Source organism: Hemicordylus capensis, chromosome 1 (genome assembly GCF_027244095.1).
Source record: "Hemicordylus capensis ecotype Gifberg chromosome 1, rHemCap1.1.pri, whole genome shotgun sequence".
Taxonomy (NCBI): Eukaryota; Metazoa; Chordata; class Lepidosauria; order Squamata; family Cordylidae; genus Hemicordylus; species Hemicordylus capensis.
Genome location: NC_069657.1, coordinates 190,550,924 through 190,575,919, shown reverse-complemented (window position 1 = coordinate 190,575,919; position 24,996 = coordinate 190,550,924). Strand labels below are relative to the sequence as shown.

The 24,996-nt window shown below is 42.4% G+C and overlaps 1 long non-coding RNA gene across 1 annotated transcript in view; it reads right to left on the bottom strand.

Annotated features, from left to right (window-relative positions):
* LOC128330021 (uncharacterized) overlaps nucleotides 1-11,932 on the bottom strand; it is a 34,304-nt gene extending 22,372 nt beyond the window's left edge. The window contains exons 1-2 of the long non-coding RNA XR_008309922.1: nucleotides 11,817-11,932; nucleotides 647-725 (exon numbers count right to left, since the gene is read on the bottom strand). This is a non-coding gene — a long non-coding RNA (uncharacterized LOC128330021). The remainder of the gene's footprint in view (nucleotides 1-646; nucleotides 726-11,816) is intronic.
* Between the last annotated feature and the right edge of the window lie 13,064 nt (nucleotides 11,933-24,996).

The window sequence follows — 24,996 nt, the reverse complement described above, 5'->3', positions numbered from 1 at the left end:
AACAGTTGTGCATCTGCTGGTAACCTCCAGGCATGACTACTGCAATGCGCTCTACATGGGGCTCCCTTTGTTCATAGTACAGAAACTGCAATTGGTACAGAATGCAGCAGCCAGACTGGGACAACCCGAAGGGACCATATAACACAGATTTTAAAAGAATTGCACTGGCTGCCAATATGTTTCCGGGTGAAATCCAAAGTACTGGGTATTACGTATAAAGCCCTTAATGGCTTGGGTCCAGGATACTTTAAAAGAGCACCTTCTTGCATGAACCCAGCCACCTATTAAGATCAACTGGAGAGGTCCAGTTATGTTTGCCACTGGCTCATTTGGTGGCATCTTGGGAATGGGCCTTTTCTGTGACTGCCCAGGGCTTTGGAATATGCTCCCTGTCAAAATAAGTGCATCTCCTCTATTTACTTTTAGGAAGACCCTCAAGACACACCTGTTTTTTCAGGTTTCTAACTGAAATTAATTTTAAACTTTTAATTGTTTTTATCCTATGAAATTGTTTTAACTTTTTATTCTGTGGAATTGTTTTGTTTTTACTCTGTTTTATATTTGTTTTAAATTGTGTATACTGCCTAGAGATGCACATATCAGGTGGTATATAAATATGTTAAATAAATAAAATTGATGCAGCAACCTTTCTGAAGCTAAACAGTTCTGTGGTCTGGTCAGTGCCGATGCCTCCTTGGAACATTGTGTAGACCATCATGAGTTTCCTAATGGAAGAAAGCAAATGTAACAAATAAATAGATTAACCTTCAGGTACTGCACATGAGCAGGAAGTTTTTAAAGTCTGCCAACTTGACCACTCTGCCCAGGACATCTCAATGCTTGCTGTGTCAACGGACACTTAGCCCTTTCCTTGTTTTTAATGACATGGAAGACACAGCATTGCTTCTTCTCATCTGCAGTCCTAGGCCACATGGAATCAGCCACACCATGGAGGTCTCCCATACCATCTCCACTGCCCTTCTGGGGAACTGAAGCCACAGTGGCATAAGAAAGAACTGTAGCATAGTATCCTTCCATGTGTGACTTTGATTTCCTAATGTTACGGGTGATGAGTGGGAAGGAACCATATTGCAGAACTTTCCATGCCAATAAAGAACAGGCCCTTATTGTCTGTCTGTGAGCTGAAATTGAGTCCAAATGCAGCTTTGCTTGCCTCCACACAACTATCATTCAGTAGATTTACAGAGGTGAACAAAAGAGCGACTTTGCTTAGCAACAAGTCAGCTTGTTCAATGCAGCTGGGGAACTACCTGTGGTGGGGGTGGGAAGCAGCTGCTTCGAGCAGGGTGGTTTTGTACTCCCCCATATACTGAAGCATATTTAGGGCAAGGGAGAACAAATGGTGCAAATGGAAGCTAATATTTGACTTTGTTGAACACAGCAGGTCCATTTCTGTTGTCTCCAGCTGAAGCTGGCATAGCTTCATTATTCTTGTGCTCCCCTCCCTGCCCCAGAACAAGCTAATTCAGGTTTCTGCCAGACAAATAACAACTTTTGTGTTTTCCCAAATAACTTATCTATTTGCATTTACTGTAAAAGAGGACTTGATGAGATTGCAGGAAATGAGAACGTAGAAGAAAAGCCCAACAACACAGGAGCTCTAATTAGATTTCCACGAGATAAAATATTCTAGTTGGTAAGTGCAATTGTGGTAACTGTCTGGATTGGAATGTGCCAGGCCAAATTGTTCATCCTCAGTCTAAGAAGTGGTGTCAGCACAGTGACAACAATCCAGACTGAAGATGTCTGGGAAATCTCTTGTCCTTGGCCTCGTCTCACCAAATAGATGAAAAATTATAAGATGAACTTGACTGCCTTAGAACTTACTACCCTTCCAGCATCAGTAGGACAGCAATTCACAGCAGGCAATTTCACAGGGATTTATTTAGGAGATTTAGTCAGCACTGAAGCTGTCTTTCTTCTCCCCCAGCACCAATGTCTCTTATTTGTAGTACATTGTTAGGTTCAATGCTGTAAAGGATGTACTACATTCTTCTAGAGATATGCAATGGTAAATACTGGGAGGAAAGGCAAATAATTCAGTGGGGCAGGCCCCATAGAAAATAGTGGTACAAGGCCTATGGTGCCCTTCATAGGATACTGGTTCATACAGCATGTTACCTGGCAGAGGGGAAAGTTCAAATGGTTCCCACTGCTTCTTTTCAGTTCTACTGTAAGGTGGGAAGTGGAAACTCATTCATTTCACTGAGTAAAATGCTCAACCCTAGTGTCCCACATTACAGTATAAGTGAGGAAAGAAGTAGGAGAGTAACTTTGGCTCCTTTTCCTGCTTCCTTATTCATATAAAAAGAGGGATTTGAGATGGAGTGAGAAGACACACATAGACAGAAATACATTCAGTATTGTGCTGTACCTCCTGGTAAAGAAAGCTTCAGAAAGGAGGACAGAAAAAGAATGAAAATTATACTGAGAATTAACGTAGTCCAGTGAATAAAGCACTGGACTTGATCTTTGATTGAAATCCCTGCACTTCCATGAAACAAACTGAAGGAGCTGTTAACAAATTACCTTTTCTCCATCTCAATTCCAATGCATAAAATGGGAATAACTATTATCTTCCTCATCTGGCAGAGGCGTGACAATAGGGGGGGCAGGGGAGCACGTGCCCCGGGCGCCACCCTGGTTGGTCACATGGGGGGCGCCAAAAAGAAGGGATTGTGTGTGGGCAGAAGGGATTGTGTGTGGTGAAAATTGTGTGAAGTGGGCTGAATTTCTGTGTGTTCTCTCTTCTTCCCCAAGATATGTTTGCATAAAAATCTGGTGACTATAAAGTGAAACTGAACAGAATTCTCTTCAGGAGGGCACCATAACATATGAATATGTACTGTTAGTAGGAAAGTGATATGGAGAAAATGAGGAGAGCTGAAAGGAATTTATTTTTTTTCTATGAACAAATGAGCATCCACATGTATATAAATAAATATAAGCCTCTCCCGTTGAATTATATGGGGGAAAGTGCTTAACTAAGTATGTATGATACTACATACATACTTAGGTTTTTCCTCACAACAACCCTGTGAATTATCTTGTATCTCAAACATCAGAATTATGATGCAATGATGATACATAGTAAGTATGTATCATCATTGCATCATAATTCTGATGTTTGAGATACAAGATAATTCACAGGGTTGTTGTGAGGAAAAACCTAAGTATGTATGTAGTATCATACATACTTAGTTAAGCACTTTCCCCCATATAATTCAACGGGAGAGGCTTATATTTATTTATATACACGTGGAGGCTCATTCATATACATGTGGAGGCTCATTCACAGGGGGGGTGCGGCAGGGGGGGCAATTTCAGTGCTTGCCCCGGGCGCCGTTTTCCCTAGTTACGCCTCTGTCATCTGGCTGTTGTGATGATTGCTAATGTAAAGACTGTGAAGCATGTTCAAAGAGCTCTGGATGTTTTTGTTTAAAAGGCAAGCATTTTGGACCCACAGGAAGGTGAGTGTGCACTGCTGATTAAGCTGTATCCTCAACAAAGTTGACAAGCTGCCCCACAGAAAGAGGTGATGATCTCAAACTTTGCTAATTTTAATAGCAATTCTATCTGCTGGTGGAATGAGGTAAAAAAAGTAAGTAAGGTAAATACTAATATTAGAGGGTTTCCCCCATTAACATGGGCCTAATAGAGTGTTTTTATTCTAGTGTTTTTATTCTTGTAATCAGTGTTTTGGTTTCTTCTTTTTAAAAAAATCATTAGTGCAAGTATTTGAGGACTGATTCACTTAGAGCCTGAGCTGTTCCTGTAGAACATAAGTAACTGCTTGCTAGGTCTTCTTCTGTGGTTCTGATTAATGATGATGATGATGATGATGATGATGATGATAATAATAATAATAATAATAATAATAATTCAATTTTGATATCAATTTGATAAGAATCGATAGATTCTTATAAGTGTATAGTTTACATCTATTTTTTCCCCAGATTGATTTACATTAGATCTTAATCCAGATAATTACTAGGACGATGTGATGCTTTACAGCTGAACTGGGGGCAATTTGACCAGAATCGAACTGTCACCCAATTTGGTTCAAATTGGGCCCAATTCAAATTGGAGGTGATTTCCCCGCACACAGAGAGAGAGAGAGAGAGAGAGAGAGAGAGAGAGAGAGAGATCTCCTACCCCTGTACTTACCATGCTGGCAGGAGACATCCGATTTTTTCACTATATTTTGTTTCTGGTGGTGAGGAAGGCTTCACTCTTGCACAGACTCCCCCCCCCGCCCCTTTCCCTGCAGTCCTAGGAAAGGCACAGGGTCTCTTGAAAGTCGAAGTATTTGCAAGGGCTGCTGCAATGGCCTCAGCCCCTAAAAGGTTTGTTTACCAGGAGATCCAGCATCTTTCTCCGAATGGGAGGAAGAAGGGGAGAAACCTCTTCTGTGTGTTTTTCACACAGGGCTTTTAGCTCACATCTCCTCAGGAATGGAGGGTGTGCTTTCACATCTCAGCCAGATATACCCCGAAGTCCCTGTGATCTATCTGGGAGCACGTCACACACTATTTGGGTTTTTCATTGCATGTTAGAATATAGCCCAATTTATATCGAGAGTTTAAAAAAACCACTTTTTGCATCGGTCTTTTGGGGCAACTTTGAACTTGCAGCATACTCACGATAAAGCCTGCTGTGTGAAAAATGCCCTGGAAATCATGTTTAAAGTTGTGGCTCCTTGCTGCTGAGAGCAAAATACAGTTTGAAAAATAGGCTGCTGCTTGCCTGGTAAATGTGGGGGCAGGGAGTGTGGGTTCTGGTGAGGGGCTTATCCAGTTCAAAGCGGCCCCTCCAAATTGTAATTGTTTGAATTGTAATGGCTCTCCAAAGCACCTATTATAATTGGGGGACCCTCCAAAGCACTGATGTGGTTTCTGCTTCCAATTGTTGCTGCTTGAACAGCCCTCATAATTAGATAACAATTTCCCCAACACATTTAGGATTCATTTTATTCTACTTTTGGAGAAGCTAGAAATTTTAGGGGGAGCTTGTAAAAATATTTCTCACCATAGAACTTATAACTTCCCTTAACAGCTATTGAAAAAACTAGAAACAAGTCTGTGTTTATATCCATTTTTATGTATACGAGTAAAGATATAACATTATGATGTCTTGGGGCCATATTTATGTGAAATCCAAATCCTGGATCTCCTGAAGATCTGTTCTGGCAGTAATCCAGTGGCAAGCAATTAAATGTCACAGAGCTTTGCAGAGTTGTGGCAGTGCAGACCAGGGCCTGCTTTTCTTACTCTGCATGTAAGCTGTCTCCTTTACATCACACCTATGCAGACAGTCTCTGTAAAATGAACTAGTGTGCTGGCTCTTGCTCCTAGGGCATGATTTGAGGGCACAGGAAACAGCCATCTTGCTAAGGTTAAGCCAGTGTAAGACTGGTCAGTGTCTGGATGGGGTGACCCCCTGAGAATCTCAGGTAAGCTGTGTTACATTCCGTGATGGAAGATAGCTCAGAAAATGCTGTTCCAGCCCCCTTTGCTCCCTTTACCCACCACCCACCATCTCACTGTCTGTTACTTTCCTTCTGTTGTTTTGCACTGTAGAAAACCATACCATGCTTCTCAGAGCAGGAAGGTTTGCACTCTTCAGAAAGGAATTCAAGGATGTAGTGGAGGGGCTTACTCCAGCACAGGGGTGCTTCTATGCACCCAAACTATAGGTGGGCTTTGGTTTTTTAAGAATACCAGATGCTATTTTTCAATTATTTAGATAAATGTAGGGGAAAATTTATACCTGACCAGAAAGAATGAAGTAATTCTTATTTTAGTGCTACATTATAAGATACTAATAATTGACCTATAATCCCAATTTAATTTCAGATTTGGGATGTCTATATTAAAGTATTTCTGCCAAAGGTGTAAGTATTTATTATGTGGATGTTATAAACTGTATAGTCTATTTTGTGTTTATATGTTTTGTGTTATGTTTGAAAATACAAAATAAAAAGTTTAGGGGGGGAAACTGGAACCCAAGTTTCACCTGAACAACTGCTTATGGCAATGCCTAGCAAGTAATAGCAACATACAACTAAAGGTTGAGGAAACAGCCTGAGAGCATGGAGGCCCCAGTTGTCTCAATGCAGGGACAGGTTTGGCACCAGGGTCAAGCCAATATTTGGGAATATAGGAATATAGGAATATATTTTAAGAATATAGGAAGCTGCTTTATAATAGACCACTGATCCAGTATAATCTATACTGTTTACAAGGGTTTCAGTCAAGGGGTCTTTCCCAGTCCTACCTGAATATACTAGCGACTGAACTTAAAACTGTCAACATGCAAGAAATGTGCATGTCACTGGTCTATGGCCCTTCTCCATGTTTAAATGGCTCTCCAAGCTGAGACCCAAAGAAGCACCATTGCCCTGACCATCCCAAATCTGCAGGGTCTGAATCTATTATTTATTTTCTACTCTGCTTTTCTGCCACAGTCCTCAAGGCAGCTTGCAATAAAACTCAAAATAACAAAATTTAATTTTAATTTAATTTAATTATATTTATATCCCACTCTTCCTCCTAGAAGCCCAGAGTGGTGTACATGGTTTATGTTTATCCTCACAACAGCCCTATGAGGTAGGTTAGGCAGAGACAGAAGTGACTGACCCAGAGGCATCCAGTGAGTTTCATGGCACAATGTAAACCTAAAAAACCCCCATCCAAACCAACCACAGCTGAACAAACTAAGACAATAGATTTAACCAGGAGCTGCAGCATTTCTAATTGAGAACATACATCTGAAAATGCCCACTGGAATGAGGCCCTGGTGAGACAAGCTGATCTGAAAGATGGGTAGAGCCCTATGTGAACAAGGAGTGTTTGCCTAAAAAGCCAGTAGGGTATAGGACAGGGCTGCTCAACTTTGGCCCTCCTGTAGATGTTGGCCTATAATTCCCATAATCCCTGATTATTGGCCACTGTGACTGGGAATTATGGGAGTTGTAGTCCAAAAATGGCTGGAGGGTCATAGCTGAGCAGGGCTGGGATAGGAGTTGGAGTGTTGGCTTTGGACATGGGAAACATAGTGAGCTTTAAGGATTTAATTTTCTGTGGCCTTAGGTTAGGGTGAGATTAGTGAATTGCCCATCTAGAGAGTTTCTTGGGGGAGTGGTAGGATACCAATAAAATAAGAGAGCAAGCTGCAAAAGGCTGTCTGGACATACACAAAGGTGGTTAAGCAGCTTGTAACTCCTGTTAAAGCCTACTGTGACAAATATAGTTAAATATAGGGAATGGGAGGAGCAGGGGCCTCCATCTACCTTGATGGTTAACAGGTCTTAGAATGCCTTTCTATGTAACTTTTCAGTCAATTGGTGGATGATGCCTTTTTAAAGTAAAGAGGCAGCTGCAGTGCGCATTAGTGGCACAAGATGTATACAAGGCAGTTGACACATTTCAGTGTTTTGAAGCTACACTTGAAGGTACAACAGCCAAAGGCAGCACATAATTGTTTGTAATTTAGCACAAGTGATGCCGATCTAATCAAATTCTCCTGTTGACATGCTTGAAGACATCAGGCTGCCAGAACGAAAGCATGGCTTTCATTTTCTGTTAACTTTACCAGATATTGTACCGTGGGTGGGGTGGGTGGGGAATCATAAGCTAAAAATGGCACCTTGGGGAGCACTTTTTCAGATTGCCTAATGAAATGAAATGATAATCTGAGTAATATTTAATCAAATTTTTCGTTAGACCTCTTTTTCAATTTTTCATTAGCTTCATAATTAACCAAATGTGTTCCGTCATTCAACTGTTTACAGTTTTTCTGCTTTGTAATGTTCTGTACCATAACATTTCCTCCCCCCCCCCCCTCACCACCATTTTTTTCAGAAACACAAAGTAGCAAATTGCAGTATTATATCCTTCCTGTAGTGACTGAAACATCCATTTCTGTGTGGCATCAGACTAATAGATATATTTCCATAGGTAAATGGAGAGAATTTCTCACTGTAATCTTATTTGAATTTCATTTCATTTGATTAAAGTGGGGAGGAGGAAGGGGAAATTAAACAAAAGAAATCAAAATGAAATTGAAGAGATGTGTTGCTGGAACGAAACTGAAGACAGTACCTGACATGATTTTCCTGCTCATAATGCTGCCAGACCTAATAGGGCAAGCTGTGGTTTGAATGGATGATATCTTAGGTTTTTGTAATGCTAAAGGACTTATCAAGGTTTTTTTTTTTTTTTAAGCAGACAGATAAGGGAATCTAAAGTTATGTCAAACAAATTACATTTTAGTTATTAGCGGCTAGTTTGTAAATATCAAAGACCCACTTATTATAGTGCTGGGAGCTGCATTTGCATGCTGATGAAATGCGAGTGGATGGCTGTGAACTGTCGGGTTATCTCTAGTGGAGCAGTGGGGAGCTCCAGAATCAGACAGTTGAGCATCTGACCGACTCAAGAGTCCAAGCTGCAGACCTCTTCTATTCACTTTCTTCACAACAATTAAAATATGCAAAGTGATAATTTTCCTTAAGTAGCCTTAAATGTGCGATCTATTTAAATGTGAGGGAAAATTGCCTGAAGCTTCTGGTGTGAGGGACAAAAAAGAATAAATTATGCAAATAGCGGAAAAGGACTCTACCACTTGAACGCCTAATTTTCCTGTAATAAGCATACTGTTTCATTTAATTTTTTGCCTCTTATTAAAAGTGACAGTTCTTTTTGCACTGTCTGATGGTTATATCTGACACAAGCAAGGGGAAATGACTGCTAGACTAAATGCTAAAGCGTTTTGGTAGCTTTTTTAGATGATGGTTACATTCACAAAGTAATTATGCACTGAAGAGTCGAGAAATAAGGTTTAATTACACAGTAATCGCTTCTGATGGACACGGCAGAAGTATGAACACCGCCAGACTGCAATCCATCAATGACAAACCCCTGGCCACTTTTAATTCCTCCTCATTTGCATCATAACCTCCGCACCAAGTTGCACAAATGCTGTTAAATGTTAATAGGAGCTGTCTCTCCACTCAAAATGAATGCTTAAGCTGTTTCATTCCCCCCCCCCTCCACCTCAGACCTTCAAAACCAGCTCCTCTCTGAGAGCAGGCATTAAGCACAGAGCATGGTGCATGGTCACTGTTGTGCTAATTGGGAGCAACACTTAAAGTTTTATCTCTCAAGCGCTAATAATGCACACTGCTGACAAACCAGTGAATAAGTAATGTACTGGGGGTGTGGGGGGTGACGAGAGAAGGCAAACGGCATGCCTAGAATGAAAAATGCAGTTGGGACCGTTGTTCATGACTAGCTATTTGATTAGGCCCTGTAGTCATATTTAATCCAGATCCTTGGGGAACATAGACAAAATTACATCTTCATCTCATCAAACATTCAGCCATATTTAAGCATTCAGCTGATCAAGCGTTTATTGTTTCTCTTGCAGCTACACAGAAACAATGATGTGCTGTGTACTCCATTCTGCAACTTCATTCTGCTGAACAAGGGGAGGCAGTAAAGGGGGCAGAGTCAGAGTCAAAGCTAGAGCTGAAGCTATTCATCCTAACACAGTTTGGGGGTTCCTTGTTTATGGATTAATTTATTATTCCTTATTCCTTTTCTCCACTAACCTCGTTCTTCATCCTCATCCATTTTTGAACCAACCTCTGTCCTGAGACCGTTCTACATTATTAATTTTGAAATTATCCTTTTTCTACTAAGCTGCAGGCATCATTTTGTCCTGGCAAGAGGACACCTCACCTGCTGCTTACCCACCAGCAAGTCCCACTGACTTCTCCATAGAATAGGCAAGGTAATTTGTAAGCAGCCAGCTAAGTTTAACAGTAGAGTCCTAAGTGACAAAAAGCGCCTTTTTTTCCTACATGAAGATTGAGAATTAACAACATCTTTCAGTGCATAATAGTTAAGCCTTTATCACTTCAGGAGCTGCTGATAAGGTTAAGAACACTAGACAAACTGCTCATTAGTGGGAAGGCTTGCCTTTTATATTAAAGACTGCTGGGTACTGAAGTTTCTCTAGTGAGCAATACATCCCTGGCATTTGAAAAGAACGAGCTAATCACAGCACATAAATGAATATAGAAAAACATGGCATGCTCTAGTGATATCAGGGTAGCTTTCCTATGCATTTCATGTGTGTGCAAATTTCATGTTCAGCAATGCAATGAAATTACAAGCACCCATTGATGTTGGCTGCTTAGGCTTGTCAGATTTGTCAGCATCCACCATCAAAATCACTTGCTTATGCCAATCGCTATTGCTCTGAACTGGTGACTGTTCGACACACATCTGAAAACGCAGGCTCCACAGCCCATTTGGCCCATCAGTTTTGACCACTGGACTGTCAATGGTGATTTTTCCAAAGCTAGCACTACTAGAACAGGGACAGTCCAAAACATTGAATGCCAGTGGCAGGCAGTACAAATTGTGGTTAAAAGAACTAGACTGTGCTCAGGGGTCCCTTTTCTTTCTCTCTCACTGATTTCACTCCCGTTTCTTCTCCCAAAAAGCAACACCTCTTGCTCCCTTCCTGTCCCGCAGCAAAGTTCTCCTGGAATTCAGGGGTTTGATGCTAAAAATCCCTTATTCTGTCAGTGTAAACTTTTGTACAAGCTGCCATTTTATGACTGAATTTGGACCATATGTCTGAATAGGGCTACTGGAGCCCAGGGGTGTGTGAGGCTCGAAGGGTTCAGGGTCAAACCAGAATGGCCTTGGCCGGTCCAAGTTTGAACTGAACCAGGCCCGGTTCGAACCAAGCCAGCTCAGAACTCTACTGGTAAAGGGGAATCCAGTGGACACACAAATGACCTCCACACATGTATGGAGGCCTTTTCAGTGATTTCCATGCCTGCTCAGAAGTTTGAACCGGATGGGCTACTCGGGGAGGCTGACAGGATGGGGGGAACTACTGCTGCCAGCAGCACTTTTAAGGTACTTTCTTACTCCCCTTCCACCCACTCTACTTTTAGGGAAGCCCCCTGATCACCCCCACCTGCCCTTTACCGGATTCCCCCTTACCAGTAGAGCTCTGAGCCCTTTTGAACTTGCTCGGTTCGAACTTGAACCGGTTCCGGTTCAACAGTGCATGAGACCATACTGGGCTGGGTGGGCCCAAATCTGGTTTGGATTCAAATCAAACTGGCTCTGCCAGTTTTGTGCACATTCCTATTGGAACTATCCATTTTTTTGGCTAACCTAGGAAAAAACCCTACTGCAAAAAGTGTGTACTAATCGCGACTGCTAGGGTTCTCTAAAGCAGGGATTCTCAGCGTTGGGTCCCCAGATGTTATTGGACTTCAACTCCCATAATCCCCAGCCAAAGGCCACTGGGCCTGGGGATTATGGGAGCTGAAGTCCAATAACATCTGGGGACCCAAGGTTGAGAATCCCTGCTCTAAAGCACAAAATGGACACAGTGGACACTAGTAGAGGGATGGGATGAGGGTTTCGAAATACTTTTCAACATAGTTATTTTTTTTAAGGGATGCTCACAGCTAATAATCAAAAAGGTAGGATTGGGGAGAACAATAACAAACAAAATATAATTATCTCTCAGTCTCTTCTCTCCCCTCCTTGCTCTCACTCCTCTCCAGAAATGTCCCCATCACACTAAACTGCTTAAATTCCTTTAATAGCCTCTTTGGCTGGCTGGGCTTGACCACTATGCTATCCACCCTTGTATTCACCACAGGAGGACCGCTGACGATTCCTCACATGTAGGGCCTCTGTCCATTCGCTCAGGGCTTAGCAGATTCTGCAAACGCATCCCATAGCCTCACACACCCTCACCAATGGGTCTGTGTGTGTTCCTCAGCGAGGAGATCGCTCATGGGCCTTTGCTTTCTTCTGCTTCAGAGACAAACCTTCAAGTGCCCTTTCCTATGGTTGATTGAGCCTTGCCTGGTTGCCTAGGTTACAAGCCGATTGTCACCTGCTGGACCCTTTTGGACACTGCAGTACTGCTCGTGTTTGGCTTGCCTTTTCTTTCTGTATTACATGGCGCAGACATCCAAAAGCATCACAGATATCATAGTGACTTATTTCATAGTATTAGGATTGCCACATTCGTCAGAAAAGGTTCTTGGACACAACTGTCAAAAGGGGGGGACTTAAAAACACTACTGATAAAGAAATAAACACCATGATTGGAACAAGTGCCACTAGGGCAAAGGGGGCTTTCTCTGTGTGTCCATGTGCTTCATAGCTAAATCCACGAGCCCACTATCATCCTCGTTAACTCTAGAGATCCAGAACGCAGGGAAAGGGGCCTATTCGGCCATATAGAGAAGCGCTAGTAGTTGGCAGCACTGGTGTGCTGAGAAAGGGTAAGAATATGGGGTAAGAATATGAAAGAAATATGAAATAATATGAATATGAATATGAAAGAATATGATATGAAAGAATATGAAAGAAAGGGTAAGAATATGGGGTGAGAATATGGAATATGAGAGAAAGGGTAAGAATATGGGGCTTTTAAACACTGACTGACACTATGTAGCTACAATGTCTGGAGAGAAACACGCCCCAAATGGGTAAAATCCATTAAAGCAATCTTCCTGTTCAAGTTCCTGGACATTTCATATCCAGGATGACACTTTTCCTACATCCTATACAGGACTTCCAATTCCTTTACTGTCCAGGGGCCAATCCAGATCATGTGGCAGCCCTCCTGGGTATTGGAACCAGAAAGCTTGATTGCTTAGTGGCTTGGTTGCCACCCCTCTTTCCTTTCCAAGGTCTGCTTTCATTCCCATGCGCTCTTGTGCATACTCCACTTAATTTGGTTCCACCTGCTTCTGGTGTTTTCCCAGCTCAATTTTTTGATACCACGACAACCAGTAGCAGGGTTTCTGTGAGGCTCAGTCATGGTCTAGGATTTCCTGGAAAAGGACAGTGTGGCTCCACAGAGCCAAAAGCCCAAGATGGACTAATTTACTACCAAGGGAAAGATGGTAGAAAGATGGGGACAATTTTGTTCCCACATTTTCTGTTTTCAAATGTTCTGGTACCATAGGCTGATTTGGATTCCTCCTGCCTCCTTATTATACAGGGGACAATTTTAAAAGACTTGGCAATACACCATTTAGACAATAATAGTACATAATAATAAATAGAAACTATTCCCTGTTCCAAATGCAGTTATTGATCAAGTTCCATATATACACAATGCCCCGATTTTATTTCCTTGATGTGACCAATATATTCTGAGTAGCATTGTTCTATAATAATCTTCATGGAAAATATTAAACTGCTATTCTGGATCTAGCTGTAACAGAGATGAACAGGACTTAAACGAAGCTACTTAAAAGTTGGCAAATTCACAGTAAACTTCCAGCAAGATTATCACATTTCAGCAGGGTTGCCATTTAGGATTTTGGAGAGCAAAGATATTTCAGTGGGATGGGGGTGGCTAGATTCACAGCGATATTCAAAGGTCCACTCCTTGATATATTCAAGATTAAATTGCAAAACAAAACCGAAAGAATCCAGTATTTTTAAAGAGCATTTGTATTTACTTGTTATACCCATCTTGACTTCATCAAGATCACCCACATAGGCCATTCACACACTCACCCCCTTTTCTTTCTTTCTTTTCTTTTTTTTGCTGCCCTCCCTAAATGGTGCCCCTGTGTTTCAGTGAGCAACCCAAACAGTGCAAAATGCCATATTGGATGTGGGAATCATTGGAGAATTTCCAGTGCTTTCTAAAGTCAAACTCTGCTAGGAAAGGACAAAGTTTCACCATAGCTAAAAACAGAGTTTAGAGCTAATACAGTAGTTGCAATCTGCTGTAATTTTTCAAGCGACTATGTGAAAACAAAATAAAATAAAACTTGTTTGACCTGTGACCCTCCATGGCTATGTTTACTAAAATATGATCCTGAAAAATTGACATATTCCCAATTTTGTCAAAAACAATTTTTGGAGGCTGTATTTCACACACAAAGAATCATTAAAAATGTATGTTTCCTCTCCATCTGGTGTACTCAGCCAGGGTGTTGTCAATGCCATCAAATCATAGTCTAGACTGGTCCTGTATAAACAGTTGTCAATATTTCTGTTTCAAACCTCCTTCATTATGAGAGTGGCTGGCTGCAGATACTGCAGGGGTTACTAAGGCTTCATATTAATGCAGTGGTAACTGATGGGCAACCAAGAGTCAAACACTCCATAGGAAAATAGTGACAGTCAGTCATAAAATGCTATTGCAATACAATCACAGTTCTTAATGCTATTGCTCCCTATTTAGTAGACCTGTAATACCTAGGTGAAAGATTCAGTTCAGTAATCTAAAAACCTTCAGTTTAAGGTTATAGCTGATGCTTTCAGTGTTCACTAGGACACTAAAAAGCTTGAAAGTTGCAAGTTAATAATGTGCCAGTCTTAACTTCCATGCCATATAAACTTTGCATAGTCATATACTAGGCTGCCTTAGAAATGAGGCTTCATGAATCTGCACCTGTACAAACAAGTTGACTGCACACTTACCCGTGAGGAAATCTTGCATCTTTGCTCATGGGTAGGTGTCATTTTAGTTGCAAGTAGACCTTCCATTCTTACCAGTATTCTGTCAATCTTCCACTCATGAGAAGACACACAACTTTACTTATGACTAAACCTTGAATTCTTCCTTAAGAGTAGACCTCGTGGATAAAGCTGAGGGGAAACTCACAAGTAAAGGTGGAGTTAAGGTATAGTGTTTATTCAGAAATAAAGGTGAGGCTTACTTATGAGTAAAGCCAAGCTATAGCACATAGCTTTGAGGAAAGATCTACATCTTGCAGAGATGCATCAGACAGAAAACCTTCAGTTATTTCTAAAGGAGGTTATTGTGGCTGGACTTGAGGACTCTTTAATTTCTAGCTGGGCATTTACTATGCAGGTGGCATTGGAGGAAAGCATTATGCCTCGTAGAGATGAACCAGGCAGAAATGTATCAGGGGCATGGTTAGGAAGTGATTGAGTAAGCTGTACCTGTTGAATTTCTGCCTGGATGGAGCCCCTCTCCAGCCCATTACATGGAGCCTCATTTCTAAAGCAGCACAATACACAAGACTGTACAAAGTATTTACAGCTTATATGGCACAGAAGTTAAGATTAGCACTCTAATTTGCCATTTCCATGTTTTTTAGAGCATGGCTTAAAATGGAAAGCACCTTAACTCTCATCTTAAACCCAAGGTTTTTGAATTGCTGGATTTGTAGGCTTTTGGAAATTTAGGAACATAGGAAGCTCCCTTAGATGGACCAGTCAGACCACTCGTCCATCTAACTCAGTATTGTCTACACAGACTGGCAGCAGCTTCTCCAAGGTTGCAGGCAGGAGTATCTCTCAGCCCTATCTTGCAGATGCCAGGAAGGGAACTTGGAACCTTCTGCATGCAAGCACACAGATGGTCTTCCCAGTGGCCCCATCCCCTAACAGGAATATCTTACACTGTTCACACATGTAGTCTCCCATTCAAATGCAAATCAGGGTGAGCCCTGCTTAGCAAAGGGGATAATTCATGCTTGTTGCCACAAGACAAGCTTTCCTCTTCTCCCCATGTACATGTACTCTGAGCACCTTATCAAATGGCTATGTTAAAAACCAGAAAGTCACTCTCTAGAACTTGCCAGGACTTGTCCCTCCCCACTTTGGCTTCAAAACCCACAGTGGGCAAATTGACAATAAGCAGCCTTATTTGATTTTATCCTGTTGCCCTGAGGACATCAGAGGAGAATAAGTTGGGAAATATTGAATTGATTTTTCCCCCAAAATGGCACAGGATTATGCTTCAACATATACATGAATGTTTAAAAACATTTAAAGGGATATTTTATATCTCCCCATCTCTATGTGAGATGTTATCTGATGGCAACAAAATGTTGCCAGTGCTTTTTTCCTAGAGTTTAAAGGCCAGTTTTAAAACTGGTGTCTATCAACCATTTTACATCAAATGTGCATCTGATGTGGGGGGGTGGGTGTCACCTAATTGATGTCTGTAAATGGTGGTTCAGAATTTATTAATGGTAGAATGTTGAAACAACTCCTCATCTTAACTATACTGGCACTATCATGCCAGAGTTATCTGCGGAACCCACAGAGAGACGTGTTGGGATTTTGCCATAGACATTGAGGCTATTCTCACGACTGCTCGAAAGCTGGCCAAGTGAGCCCAGCCTGCTTTCGAGTGGTTGTGAGAACCACCGGGCTTGTGGGCAAGCCCGGTGGTTCAGCGGCGGCCAGCCCACCTAAATACCCCTCCCCTAAAATGAGGTTAGTGGAGCGAGCACTCCGCTAACCCCTCTTCTGTGATTGTGAGACACCACGGTGTGACTCTATGCTATGGTGACTCACAAGGAGACCCAAATCAGGAGGCTAAAATGGGGGTCTCCCCTCTCGCATAGACTCACACTTGCATGGGGCATTCTGGGACTTCCAGGTGGCCCCCGATCCCCACAACCCCAATTGGCTCTGTGATGGAACCGGTAATTGTGTGGGTGGCCGATCCGGCTGCCCAGGGCAGGTTCTCTGCTCATCTGCGGGGAGAGTGGGTCAAGCCTGCTCTTTCTATAGAGCTCTCTTAGGCTCACCACACTGCCCATATCAGTTCTTACTGTCTTACTTCCTTACTGTCTCAGTTCTTTGTATGGGGTGTGCTTCTCTATGTGTATTATTATTATATTTATTTACACAGTCAGACAGGTGTTATTGACTGGTTTGTTTTATCCAGACATCAAGTCCTTCCCACGGACCTGGGATGGCTGAATTTTATTGTCAATTGTTATAGATATCGTCGCAAAATATAGGCTGTTCCCAGTAAAGCTGCTTTTTGTAATTGGCTGGTGGTGATTTCTGTGGCCCCTATGGTGTTGAGGTGCTCTTCAAGGTCTTTTGGAACTGCACCCAGGGCACCAGTTACCACTGGGATTATTTTGGTCTTTTTCTGCCACAGCCTTTCAATTTCAATTTGTAGATCTTTGTATTTGGTGATTTTTTCTATTTCTTTTTCTTCTATTCTGCTATCCCCTGGTATTGTTATGTCGATTACTACTACTACTACTACTACTACTACTACTACTACTACTATTTTATTTGATTTGTATACTGCCCTTCCAAAAATGGCTCAGGGCGGTTTACACAGAGAAATAACAAACAAATAAGATGGATCCCTGTCCCCAAAGGGCTCACAATCTTAAAAAGATACATAAGATAGATACCAGCAACAGTCACTGGAGGTACTGTGCTGGGTGTGGATAGAGCCAGTTACTCTCCCCCTGCTAAATAAAGAGAATCGCCACATTAAAAGGTGCCTCTTTGCCCACTTAGCAGGGGTATGTACTGGCTTGGGGATGGAATCATAAGAACAGCCCTGCTGGATCAGGCTCAAGGCCCATCTAGTCCAGCATCCTGTTTCGCACAGTGGCCCACCAGATGCCGCTGGAAGCCACAGGCAGGAGTTGAGGGCGTGCCCTCTCTCCTGCCATTGCTCCCCTGCAACTGGTACTCAGAGGCACACCCTTGAGGCTGGAGGTGGCCCACAGCCCTCTGACTAGTAGCCATTGATAGACCTCTTCTCCATGAAGTCATCCAAACCCCTCTTAAAGCCATCCAGGTTGTTGGCCATTACCACATCCTGTGGCAGAGAGTTCCACAAGTGGATCACGCGTTGTGTGAAACATGGTTTGTTTGTCTGCTCCTTACTTGCTGACTTAAATTCAAACTGAGAGGTTCTCCCTCTCTCTGCATAAGAGACTGTTAGCTTGTTTATTGTTTTCTTAGCCTATGTTTAACAAGTAATAAATATCATCAAACTCTTGTTTCTCAATTAAAGTTGGCTTCCTGTTCAGTTACTGATAAAGGATAAGTTATTTCTCTGAAACAGGACATAGATCTTTGTGGCAGATTTTGGGCTGTCCACACTAGGTGCCTGAAGTAATGAGCTAAATAGCTTCTTTCAAGCACTGAAGAGGTACCCCCTGAGCACAGCCCTGACTGGTACGGTCCATTAAAAAAAAAGGGGGGGGGTAATTAACCAAGACCTTTGTGCTACACAAATTGGTATACTTTATTGAAAGCGCTTAGCCAGAAAGCTCTTAGCCAGAACATCCCTGATTTAAAATCTCTATTCAGCCACAAGCTCACTAGGTACCATCTCACCTCAGCACCTTTTCTATAATGGGGCAAATCAATGCTGGCCTATATTTAAGTGGCATAAAGAGTATCTATTTAGCACCTTCCCAAGTGCTCGATGTGCTTCACAGTCCATGTCCCAGTATAGGACTTCAACCAAAAAATAATCAAAGTACAACTATGAAGAGGAAATAAAGCTATAACATAGAAAATAAAGCTATTACATAACGTTTACAATCAGTAATTACAGCTCTTAGTTGTGCATTAATTGTATATAATATTTATTTTATGGTATGTAAATACTATTACATAGCATAACTATTCCCCAACAATGATGTAAGTTGTATATCTCGCCCCCTCCCCACCAAGTTTTATAGAAATGATTTTTTTCATTACTGTCTAAAAGAACTAGCTCAATGTGATAAGAATCTACCAGTAAGTTTAAGGAAGTAGCTTGTCTTATGGCATAACACAATACAACTTCTGCACCACTGGCTCTTTTTAAAACCGAAAAGTCCAGGGAACTAAGCGGATCCTTAGGGAATTGACCCTAAGCGCAAAGCTGTCTTTTCTTGCTATTCTTGGCAAGACAGGGAGCTCCTGGTATATTGCCACAATGGCATCCCTCCTAAACAGCTTACTTGCTATAAGCTATGTAATCTGCATGTGTGCTACAATTCTTTTAGGAGCAATGCTGAAATGGCAACCCATAGAACTGCCCCCTTTCTGTGGCCTCTTCCTGCCCCTGATAGCTTGATGTATAGAAATTAAACAGGTGAAGTTTCTTGATTTGTCTCTATGCCAAAAAAGCTTCTGCTGATTAATTCTGTTTGGCTGCTATCAAAGACATTGGGACAGAACACACACACCTCATCCCCCCCACACAAAGTGACAATTCTTGGAAGAAGAAGGCCCACTTGAAATTCCAGATATAAAAGATGTGGACTTTTTTGTTGATGGGTTGATTGCAATGCAATTTCTATAGTTTTAGGAGACTGGTTTATTAATGCATTGCATGACTCTGCTTTACAAGTCAATTTAGTGAATAAATATGAAAAAGGATAACATGCTTTTATGGTTTTATGCTTTTATTTTTTCCCCTGATACTGTGACAATTATGTAGGAATTAAACCAGTAAAAATGTAGATTGAACCTTGGCTTAATTGGTTTATGTTTAAAGATTCTTTGATCAGTGATAACAGAAATATATATTAACATGTTGCATTTTAAAGTGATGCTGCCTTTCATTAATCAAGTGTCTGTATGGTTGATTAATTTGAACAAGGTTTAAATTGCTATGAAAATTTATCATTCATAGCCATGATCTCCATTTACATATATGTTAATTATGGTAAATGTAATCTTTTTCTGAATCCTCTGGGCTGAATACTAAAAAGATACAGTGATCACAGGAAGGGACTACTTTTCTATTATAAAGCAAATTTTGCAACTGTTCAATAACATATTGTTGGAGATGGATTAGACACCAAAAACATTTAATGCTGAAGGCTAGTTCAGATTTTAAGTGACTATTTTTAGTCAATATCCATCGTGTTTCTGATATTTTTAAAAAAGCCTCCCTCTGATTGCTAAAGATGGCTTCTGATGAAGGGCAAAATATATTTTTTCCTTTTTACATTGATATATTTTATTTTCTCATTTTATCTGCTTAATTAGTAAGCACATTATTTTTTCTGTTTCTCTCAAGAAGACAGAAGTTGGCAAATCTGGAAAAGTCCATAATACAATTAAAATTAATTACATTGCAGGAGATAGACACCCCTGAGATTTATAGCCTCTTAAGCTGCATTAAATATATATATATCTTTGTGAAATGAAGGGACAATAGCTTCTATTGAGTATATTGCTATGGTTAAATGCAAATAAATGTATTTTATTCCATTAGAACATTTTAGAGATTATAAGAATATATTTGGTGGCTTCAAAAGATGACTAAAATGCAGGAAACTATCATGCCAAAGAGTTGTATCAAGACTTAAAAAGAGAATGCTTGCTAGAAAGGAGCTACCATGTGTTATGGGTGGAAACAAGAGAATTGAGACATTCATGTTCATCCAAGTGAGAGTGTTAAGAAAATGAATTGCTCATGCTCCACTAAAGTGAAATTCAACTTGATATTGTAATGCATATTGTAAAATAATTTTCTACCTTGGGTTATAGAACCAGTACTTAGATTATGATCTCACTAAATATTCCATTGTATAGCATATGCGTTTTTATATACATAACTGTTAAATTTAGACATGGAGGACTGATTATTCAGTTATGTACAAGAAGAGTTCGAAAACCATAAAATGATATTCAACAGGAAATTCATGGCTGCCTTAAGACATAACACCAACCCGGAGGCAAATGTGCCAGAGGTTCAACTTTGTATTCATCCGAATGTGTGAAACCATGGTTTCATCACTCAACCTTAGATTGGTTTTCAACCTCAAACTGCCATTTGAACCTTTGGTTTGTAGTGCATTTTGCTGCTGAAACCTTAGGTTTGAAGGTGGTATCGTGTTCTCTGAATTCTGCCACCACTGTAACCTGGGTTTCATGCACAAGCTCCTTCTGCTATCATTGAGAGGCCAGCTCAGAGCAGTCCCAAAATGTGTCAGTTCTAGGACAGCCAGGTTTCTTGCTGGCTGTCTCTCGGAGCTGACGCCCCGCCCCTGCTGTTTCCTTTCTCCTCCCACTGCTGCTTTGCAACAGGGACACTGTGTGACTGCATCCCAAGCATTTTAAGGGAGAGAAGCACAATGGAGAAAGCTCATTCTCCACTGCATCTTATGGACACCCCTGTGTCAACCCGCAAAACAAGTATGAGATGACATGGCGGGAAGAGTAGGAGAGGTCTTCAGCTATTAAGGACTGCAGAAACATGTGCACAAACACATGGAGCCCGTTGACACCAGAAACTGGGCAACTCAGTTTTTTCCATAAAAAGGTCACACATGCCAGGGGAGTAATACCACGTCACTTGGCAGAAATGCCAATGTGCTGACCCCATGCATAAACCTGCAGAAACCCCAGCTGTGAAACCTTCCTGTTGTGCAGTCATATAAAGAAAGAGACAACATGTATCCCCACAAATCTCCTGTCTGCATCTGTCCATTTGCTTGGTTTAGTTCAGCTACCCACAATGCACACCTTGGCACGTTGCCCAGCATGCAGGACCATTAACTGCAATTTCAATGCAAGGTGTTTTGACAGCTTTCATCCGGGGAAGGGGAGGGGGCACACACAAGAGTATCCCTTTCATTAATAACACACCTGAGCAAGTGCAGCTGCCCAGCAAAGCATCCTTTCTAAGGTATTGTGTGTGGAGTTTGGTTGGTCAGCAGTGTGTGTATGTGTGTGTGTCCGTGTCCAAATATTCAGCCTTGGCTCCCCTGGCTTGGAGGTGCCCCAGACTGGTGCGGTACCACACAGACCAAAGTAAAATCTACCTTCAAAGGGATAACTCAAAGCTTGGGTTAGAAGATAGCCCCTAGAATTCTTAAGTGGTTCTGTTCTATTTTTTAATACAAGTTTGTAGGGGAAGCGGGACCCAACCCCTTGGTTGCAAGCATGCAGTCTCGGCCATACCTCATGAGGAGGACCGTCCTGGGTGATGTTAGGCCAGGTACGAGCTTGAAAGCCAGTGTGACAATAAAAAGTCCGATAGATGTACGTTCCCTTTTCCCAAGGACTGCTCTCTCATGAGACTGACAGGCCATGGAGAAACGCATGTGGGCCGGAGGACTGTTGCTCTCCAGCTTGGTTGCTAGATCCCTGCAAGCCCTGGGGAAGGGTACCCTAGCAACACCTTTCCTGGTCCTGGCAAACCAGGAGTCCAAGTGCCCGCCCCTGATAGCCTGGTCTCCCTGCAACACTTATCCATGTTGTTGTGTTGTTGTTGTTTTTTTATCCCACTCAACTGCAGACCTCACCAGGGATCACTGAAAACAGCAGGCGCCCTACCCTTGGATGCCCCTCAGCAGCCGATTTACATACACGGCAATGCCAGTCCCGACCCGGCCCTTCCGGCCATGGACAGAGAAAATTATCATATTTGGTTCTTTGGTATATAGAAAAAGTTCATACTCCTGTACAAAAGGGTGTGTATAAAAGTAATGCTGCTCCCTGCCGCTGTGATAGCATGGTGGGGCAGGAGGGGGCAGGGCAGCCATGCTCGGCCAGTCAGGTAAGGGGAGCAAGCCAGCTCAGAACGGCCAGCCTTGCCTCCAACCATCCTCACCTCTAATTGCTCCTCAGCATGGCAGGGAGTGGACCTCTGCTTCGGCTGTGCATGATGGGAGGCAGCAGAAGCAGCCAGAAGTGTAAGTACAGCAGTGGAGGTGGCAGGAGAGGATAAAGCAGCTGCGGAGGCAACAGCAGGGCCTTGGGGCTCACTGGTTTGAATACTCCCCCCCTTTTCACTCTCTGTGCTGGGCTTCCCTTTCCATGCTGGCAGTGGTCAGAGGAGCAGTGATGACACCACAGGGCCTTTGGGGCACACAGGCTGGTCATTCCCCCTCCCCAGTTACCCTCACAGAGGCCACGTAGGCTGATAGAGATCCACAAAGGGGGTTTGGTTAGGTGTGCCTTTTGCGGCCTCCTGGTAGCTCGGCCTTCCTTTGAGGTGCACATTTACGTGGGACATTGTGGCCTCACCGTTTCTGAGACAACCGCTCTGTCAAGTCGGGGGAGATTGGGCCAGCTGTTCAGCTAGGCCATGTGGCCCTGGGCCTTTGGCAGTCCTAATGGCCTCCATGCCTGGTAGGGAGAGCCAAATGGCGGCCTACCTTGCAGGCTGCTCAGCTTTGAAGACCTCAGCTGGCAGGCCTCTACGGGTGGACATTTACTGGCCTTGCTTACAGGCCTTTCCTGGTGAGCTTTACGCTCAAACTGGCATTATGTGCAGGCCTTGACCAGTGGCCTTATCTGTGGGCCTCACTTTGGGGACCTTATTATTGGGCCTTACCGCCTTAATAAGCTGCAAGCAGAGCCCCTCCTTACCGAGCTACAGTGGGGGGCCCTGCCTGACCTGGCTGTAGGTCAGCCCTGTCTTATCCAGCAGCAGTGTGGGCCATGACAGGCAAAGGGCAGGGGGAGGCTGCTAAGACATGAAAAGTTGTTTGGGGTCTTCCTTCCCATCCTCCCAAAACAAGCTTCTGATTTCTCCAATGGGGAAGTTACCCAATAAAATGAATGGTACCTTTTAAAAATTATTATTTTCATTAATTTTATTTAATTTAGATACCGCCTGACTTCAAAGGCTCTAGGCGGTTCACAAAAATAAACACAATGAAGACAAATAAAATGAACTGTTAAAACAACAATTTAAAATAATTTAAAACATCCAGAAATTACAAAAAGCCAGGCTAAAAAAATTATGTGTCTTGAGGTCTGGTAATGGTGCTAAACCACTAATTAATTCATTCATTATATTTATAGACTGCCTCATCCAAAGATTCTGGGTGGTGCACAACAAGTTTAAAAAGACATAAAAATAAACACCATTCAAAACACGCTGCTTGAAACAATATAAAAACAATTTGAAAACAATTAAAAACCAATTAAAAACAATTCTAAAGCCTTGGAAGGCCTGGCCGAACAAGTTTTTCGTGCTCTCTTGAAGGCCGTGAGCCTAAACTGTGAATATATGCTGGGAGTGCATTCCATAGTCCAGGAGCAGCTACAGAGAAGGCCCGGTTCCAAGTCACCACCAGACGTTCCAGTGGTAACTGGAGACGGACCTCTCCAGATGACCTCAACGTGAAATGGGGATCATACAGAAAAAGGCGTTCTCTAAGGTAGCCCGGATGCAAGCCATTCAAGACTTTAAAGGTAATAACCAGCACTTTGTATTTTGCCCTGAAACATATCGACAGCCAGTGCAAACTGTTTTAAAACAGGCATAATATGGTCTCTCTGGGTTACCCCAGAGACTAGTCTGGCTGCTGCATTTTGAACTAATTGAAGTTTCCAAACTATGTACAAAGGCAGCCCCACATAGAGCACATTGCAATAGTCAATCCTGGAGGTTGCCAGCTGATGCACCACTGTTTTGAGATCATTCTCTTCAAGGAATGGACAGAGCTGTCAAATCAGCCAAAGTTGATAGAAAGTGCTCCTGGCCATAGCCTCCACCTGAGATACCAGGGTGAGGCCTGGATCCAAGAGCACTCCCAAGCTGCATACCTGTTCCTTCTGGGGGGAGTGTAACCCCATTCAGCCCAGGAAGATCTAACTCATCCCTCAGATTCGGTCCCACACAATGAGCACCTGAGTCTTGCTTGGATATAGATTCCATTTGTTATCCAGCCCATTAGGGCCTGTAGGCAGGCATTTAGGGAGTGAATGCCATTTCCTGACAATGATGATAAGGAGAAATAGATTTGGGTGTCATCAGCATACTGATAACAGCCTGCAGCAAATCTCATGATGACCTCACCCAGTGGTTTCATGTAGATGTTAAAAAGCATTGGTGACAGAATGGAACCCTGAGGGACTCCATAGATAGATAAAGTTTATTACGGACATAGACCCGTTAATCTTTACATTTTACAAAATATTCTATTAAGTAATGCTGGCTTTACTCCATAAAACAGCTTCCGTTTCAAAGAACAACCATCACCAAGCTCCACCATCTGGAATCTGCCTGAGAGTTAGGAGTGGAACCTCTGCAAAGCAGTGCCTCCTATCCCCAACTCTCCCAGGTGATCCAGAAGGATACCATGGTTGATGGTATTGAACACCGCTGAGAGATCCAAAAACAACCAACAGAGCCACACTCCCTCTCTCGATTCCCTGGTAAAGTTCATCCATCAGGCCAACCAAGGCAGACTCAACCCCCATA